The following is a 7285-nucleotide window of genomic DNA, read 5'->3' as shown; positions in this document are numbered from 1 at the left end:
TCTCTCTCTCTCTCTCTCTCTCTCTCTCTCTCTCTCTCTCTCTCTCTCTCTCTCTCTCTCTCTCTCTCTCTCTCAGAGAGTGTGGATGTGTGTTTGTGTAAATATCTCAAGCCTGCAGAGTTTTTTCAGTGACCCACTAAAGTCCTGATGCTCTGCAAAAAATGACTCAAAACAATAGAATGCTGTGTATGAAATAATCAAAATGTAAACTCTCAAATATATGGTGTAACTGTAAAAGCCTAGACTGCTCACTCTACCACAGAGGAGCTGAACTCAGGAACTAACCCATGCTAAGTGCATGCTCTTATCATTTCCAAACCTGTGTAATAGGCAAGCTTATAGAAAGATGGTGTAAGTTTGGATTGGTAGAGATGAAGATAGATAATGGATGAATAGATAGATAGATAGATAGATAGATAGATAGATAGATAGATAGATAGATAGATAGATAGATAGATAGATGATATATCTACTTGCTAAAGGAAACAAATATTAGTTTTTCTCCTCAGTATTAATACAGTTTTAATCATTACAGAGACATAAAAGACATGACAGCTAAAACCAACCATATAAAGACAATATCATTCATATTTTCTTTAGGAACATCTGATGCATAATTACGAAGACTCAAAAGACTTATTAAAGTTCAGATCTTCCTTCTTCTTGAGCTTCATTTGGTCTGTGAATTGTATCTTGGGTATTCTAAGCTTCTGGGCTAATATCCACTTATCAGTGAGTGCATATCATGTGTGTTCTTTTATGATTGGTTACCTCACTCAGGATGATATTTTCTAGTTCCATCCATTTGCCTAAGAACCTCATGAATTCATCATTTTTAATAGCTGAGTCGCACTCCATTGTGTAAATGTACCACATTTTCTGTTATCCATTCCTCTGCTGAAGGACATCTGGGTTCTTTCCAACTTCTGGCTATTATAAATAAGGCTGCTATGAACATAGCGGAGCATGTGTCCTTGTAACATGTTGGAACATCTTCTGGGTATATGCCCAGGAGTGGTATAGCTGAGTCCTCAGGTAGTACTATGTATAATTTTCTGAGGAACCGCCAAACTGCTTTCCAGAGTGGTTGTACAAGCTTGAAATCCCACCAGCAATGGAGGAGTGTTCCTCTTTCTCCACATCCTCACCAGCATCTCCTGCCACCTGAGTTTTTGATCTTAGCCATTCTGACTGGTGTAAAGAGGGATATAATTTGGTCCTTCTTGGGGGTCAAAACACCCATAGTAGGAGATACAGAGACAATGTTTGGAGCAGAAACTGAAGGAGAGGCCATCCAGTGACTGTCCCATCTGGGGATCCATCCCATATATAGTAACCAAACCCAGACACTATTGCAGATGCCAAGTGCTTGCTGACAGAAGCCTGATATAGCTGTCTCCCAAGAGGCTCTGCCAGTGCCTGACAAATACAGAGGTGAATGCACACAGCCATCCCTTGGACTGAGCACAGGGCCTCCAATGGAGGAGCTAGAGAAAGGACCCAAGGAGCTGATAGGGGTTTTCAGTATAAACCAACCAGTACCCCAGAGCTCCCAGGGACTAAACCACCAACCAAAGAGTACACATGGAGGAACCCAAGGTTCCAGCTGCATATGTAGCAGAGGATGGCCTTGTGGGACATCAATGTGAGGAGAGGCCCCTGGTCTTGTGAAGGACCCCAGTGTAGAAGAAAGCTAGGACAGGGAAGCAGGAGTGGGTAGGTTAGTCAGCAGGGGAAGGGGGAATGGGAATGAGGAGGGGGTTTCAGAGGGGAAATGAGGAAAGGGGATGACATTTGAAATGTAAATAAAGAAAATATCTAATAAAAAAAGTTCAAATCAGCAGTCATCAAATTATCCTAAAATAAGTTTCAGGTACCTTTATTCTTGAAAGGTAAGATACAATATGTCTTCTCACCATGAAGGAGAGTTCAAAGTTAATTAACCTAATACTTTAACAAACATTTGCAGTGTTTGTTTCTGGAGTGCTAAAGTAGAAGAGAAAGGCAGATTGCCACGATAGTGGTGGATAGACCCAAAAGACCAATGCTTAAAACCAGACTAAACACCACATAAACTGCTGCTTAAGCACCATGATCTTTAAAAGGGTACACTGACATTTGTTTTTTTTTTTTTTTAAAAAAAAGAAAAGTGTGTTTCGACTTCTATTTTTCAGCAGCACAAGAGGAGGTGATCTGAATTTGGAGTAGTTGGTGACCAGATGGTCAAATAATCAGTAAGTACCACAAAATAATATTATAAGAAGTCATTTGATTTCTAGAAAAGGAAAAAAAGGCAGTCTGGCTTTTACAGTGGTATTGGAAGGTTATTTTAGAATAAATTTTATTATCCTGAAGACAACAGTAAATGAATTCCCAGCTGTGACTCTGAAATACAGAGTGTGACTGTCCTTCTTGGAAACACCGCTTCACTTTCCTGTCCTTCCTCCATTCCCTTGCCCTGCTCCCCTCCATCCCTCTCTCCTCCTCCCTCCCTCACCTCATCATCCTTCCCCAAATTCAATTTTTTATGATACACTACCTTTAAGGGGTGGACATGAGGTGAAGGTGTTTGTGTCTTAAACAAAGTATATACTATGATACATACATACATACATTAACAGTATTGTTTTCCCACTTTAAAAATTCTTATCAGAAATGGATCCTTTCTTAAAATTTTGGAATACAACCAAGAATGCCTGTTGATTCTCTAGATATCTTGGATTCATGAATTTGAACAGTAGAATCAATATGGTTGGAGGCATGAACAATTTTGGTGTGATGGTAAAATCTTTGCATTAGAAATTACATATGGAAAAACTTCAGGAAGAAAAATACATGAAATCCAGTATGTCCATTTTTTAAAAAAATAATCTTTGAAATGTTTATATATGTATATATAGACTGTTTTATTTATTTTTAAATGTTTTATATATTTTATTATACTATTTCCCCTCCCCCAACTCCTCCCACCATGCTCCCTGATATGTATACAATGTATTTTAGTCATATCCATCTCCCAAGACAGTTGCATTCTTTAATGAATTGTTAGACCTTTGTAATAAGCCACAGTGTGCTGGCTGGTGCCACAGACGGACCTCACTTGGGTCCTCGATCCACAGACAAAACTCGGGTTCGTTTACAGGTGGGCAAGGAGTTGGCAAAAGTGGGGTGACAAACTGATGCGACATAGGGAGTGTGGATCTGAATGTAATGTCAAATTAGGCATCAAACTTTTTATACAGAAGAAAATAGGGAAGTTACACAAAACAGAGGAATGCAAACACGGAAGGACTGGCAGGAACCAACTGGGATAGAATTCAATGTTTACAACTGGGATCAAAAAACAGCCCCACCTAAGGTCCACTTAATCTTAGAAGCCAGGGGCAAGGGCTTCATGCCCTTGCCATAGTTCCTTTTCTAGTCTGTTGTATAGCCCACCTTCCCCCTAGGCCATTGTAAATACGTGTATATGGGTGTAACTCAGCTATCTGTAGTTCTAAGTATCTACTCTGGTGCCTCCCTAGATCAAACTTCCTTCTTCCTAGATAATGGTAAATTCCTGTGCAGGGCAGTGACTTAGCTACCCAAGCCCAAGTTCGGATCAAGGACTACCTGGAATCTAACTTAGCTATTTGTCAAAAAGTCAAATCTTAGGAGCACTTATAATAAAGCAATATTAAGGGAAAGCACACGGATCTGTTTACCAACTAAAGCAAGGACATTGGAGCATTTGTTATACAGGATGCCATGATTCCAGGAGACTAGGTTTCCATGAACTTTTCGCCTCGGGACAGCGCCCAGGGTTTTGGGGCCTGTCCTGCTTGTCACTACTGGAGTGCATGTAGCAGGCTGGTTTTGTGTCAACTTGACACAAGCTGGAGTTATCACAGAGAAAGGAGCCTCCCTTGAGGAACTTCCTCCATGAGATCCAGCTGTAAGGCATTTTCTCAATTAGTGATCCAGGGGGAAGGGCCCAGCTCTTTGTGGATGGTGCCATCCCTGGGCTTGTAGTCCTGCATTCTATAAGCAAGAAAGCTGAGCAAGCCAGAGGAAGGAAGCCAGCAAGCAGCACCCCTCCATTTGCATCAGCTCCTGCCTCCAAGTTCCTGCCCTATGTGAGTTCCAGTCCTGACTTCCTTTGGTGATGAACAGCAACGTGGAAGTGTAAACTGAATAAACCCTTTCTTCCCCAACTTGCTTCTGGGTCATGATGGTTTTTGTACAGAAATACAAACCTTGACACAGGAACATGAAGAGTCAAGAAAACGGTGTTCAGGTATGTGTTAATTTTATTTCATCTTTCTAAGTATTGAGGTATGTAATAGGACATGCATTTTCTTCATTCCTCCACCACTGGAATAGTTTATCTCCCACTGACACAACAGTGGGCTTTGGAGCACTGTCTTACTAGGAGTGACCTTGCAGCTTGTCCTGGGTTTATTGCTTTGTGAGGAAATAATTATCCTTGTTTCTAACTGAATATATAACACTTTGTCCAACCCGAACACATGTGCCATGTGGTATCTGGACAACACCTCTCTCAATTGTAGCCTGTATCTTTATTCTGTACCGTAACAGTGGTGTGAGGAAAATGGTGGCCATGATCAGCTGCCAGGAAGGACCTACTGGTCATGGTTGGTCAACACCCTCTACTAAATCTCGTCATGCTCTGTGTGAGTAAATCATAATTCCATCTAGCTCCTCACTGCTATTTTGTCTGTGACTCCAATACCAGGATGTAGTGGGTAGAAGTTTTAGACTGCCATTTCTAACTTACCAAGACAATGCCATCAGCTAATCATACTTGTATTCTGGGCTTTCTCACACTCACTAGGTGGGCCTCATTACCTTAGAATAGGTCAGATTAGATTCCAAGAGTCTAAGTATGAAAAGATTATATAGCTAAAAACAGTGAGAACTTAAGGCTCATTAATTTGTTTCCTGTCTAATATGTAATGCCATGAGTTCGAGCTGTTTGTGCTTTGTGTGGAGAGAGATATTAAATACTCTAAGAGCTAATAAAATCTTGATGCTTTATTTTTAGAATGTTATAAACTCTCCCTCTATCAACACAAAATTGTATTATATAGACCTCTTCTTGCTTCATTGCATAAAACAATAAAAGATATTCTGATATGAGTAGTCAACCTAGTATCTGTGAATACCTTCTTGGGAGGGGGCAGTTCACATACAACTGCAATCATTTGGTGGCCAAATGACTTTGCTGTCATAACTTTTGTCAGCCAACCTTCAGTGATCTTAATGTCCATCTCAAATGACCTCCTAGCCTCTTGCTGTTCTAGGACAGGCTATACATGAATATATGTGTCCAGAGGCACAAGACAGACCAGTCCTCACATGACACAGTCTGAGACTTCTGACTTTTGCTAAAATGTGAAGCTCAGTTACTGAAACACAGCAAGGAGAGCACAGAACTGTCTCAATGCTGTTGGCCTTCTTAAAGGGCCAAGCTCCTTCTTTATTAGGACTTCATGTTCTCTCGAAAGCTGAAAGACTCTCAAGATATGGCAACAGTGCCACAGAGCATACTGTGAAACTTTCCAAGGAGAAGAACTAAAACTATTTCAATAACTCCACAGCTTCAGACACTAATAGGAAAAACTACTGGAAAAGTCAAGGCCCAAGATTGCTAGACACAAGGACTTCAGTGCTTTTTGTCCAATGTCAAAGTTATTTATTAAAGCTTCAGAATTAAAAATGAGACATAACCCACATTGCATATGCAATAAATCGCAACCCATACATAGTATGTACATAAAAGTTCTAAATGTTAGAGAATAAAAATTTCCATCAGAAATTTAAAGCAGCAAAAGGTTTAAAAGCACCTTTTTTGATATGTGTGTTAATGTGACCCCTGAATTCAACACAGCTCTATAAAACCTAGCATTACAGGGTGATAGATAAAACAAAAGATAAAATATTTCTGTCTTCAATGAATTCGCTGTCTTTCTCTTACCAAGATTATTTTCAAATCATAAAAGTAACCCCAGAGGAAGAACAACAATATCATCCAACCAGACCTCCCCCAGAGCTCCCAGGGATTAAACCACCAATCATAAGAGTACACATGGAGGGATCCATGGCTCCAGCCACATATGTAGCACAGGATGGCCTTGTTGGGCATCAATGGAAGGAAAGGCCCTTAGACCTGTGAAGGCTCGATGCCCCAGTGTAAGGGAATGCCAGAGTAGGGAGGAGGGAGTCGGTGGGTAGATGGGGAAAGTACCCTTGTAGAAATGGGGTAAGGGGGATGGAATAGGGGCTTTCCAGAGGGGAAACTGGGAAAGGGGACATTTGAAATGTAAATGAATAAAATATCCAATAAAAAAGAAGGGGACACCTGCCGTGCTGAGTGTACACACTCACACACCTAGGATCCAGCACCGTGGAGGAAGAGTTCAGGGACCATGAGTTCAAGCTCCCATTGGGCAGGCCATTCACCGCCTGCTCCTGATTCAAGTCTTCTGACCCAACCGCCTATTGGCCATGGTCCACATGTTTGTTTCCACAAACCTCGGAGAGTCCTTCATGTCCATCATGGAGCAGCCACTCGACCTCACCCACATTGTGGGCACAGAGGTGAAGCCAAACGCACCTGTCCTGATGTGCTCTGTGCCTGGGTATGATGCCAGTGGACACGTTGAGGACCTTGCAGCAGAGCAGAACACACAGATCACGTCTATTGCTCACGTCTATCCTCCGATGGGCTCAGCAGAAGGCTTTAACCAAGCAGACAAGGCCATCAAAACCGCTGTGAAGTCAGGCAGGTGGGTGATGCTGAAGAACGTGCACCCGGCCCCAGGGTGGCTGATGCAGCTGGAGAAGAAGCTGCATTCCCTGAAGCCTCACGTCTGCTTCCGACTCTTCCTTACCATGGAGATCAACCCCAAGGTGCCCATGAACCTGCTCCATGCAGGTTGGATCTTTGTGTTTGAGCTGCCGCCTGGAGTAAAGGCCAACATGCTGAGGACATTCAGCAGCATCCCTGTCTCTAGGATATGCAAGTCTCCAAATGAGCGTGCCCGCTTTTATTTCCTGTTGGCTTGGTTCCATGCCATCATCCAAGAGCGCCTGGGCTATGTTCCACTGGGGTGGTCAAAGAAGTACGAATTTGGAGAATCTGACCTTTGATCAGCTTGTGACAGAGTGGACACGTGGCTGGATGACACAGCCAAGGGCCGGCAGAACATCTCACCAGATAAGATCCCATGTGCTACAGTCTTTCCAGTAGTGACAAGCGCCAACAGGCCCCAAAAACCTGGGC

At 42.3% G+C, this 7285-nt stretch overlaps 1 pseudogene; it reads left to right on the top strand.

Annotated features, from left to right (window-relative positions):
- Positions 1–6182: 6182 nt before the first annotated feature.
- LOC110329434 overlaps positions 6183–7285 on the top strand; it is a 3121-nt pseudogene continuing 2018 nt past the window's right edge.

The sequence above is a fragment of the Mus pahari genome, chromosome 12, assembly GCF_900095145.1.
Source record: "Mus pahari chromosome 12, PAHARI_EIJ_v1.1, whole genome shotgun sequence".
NCBI classification, from domain to species: Eukaryota; Metazoa; Chordata; class Mammalia; order Rodentia; family Muridae; genus Mus; species Mus pahari.
The sequence above is the reverse complement of the archived record's forward strand: the minus strand, read 5'-3'. Positions and strand labels throughout refer to the sequence as shown.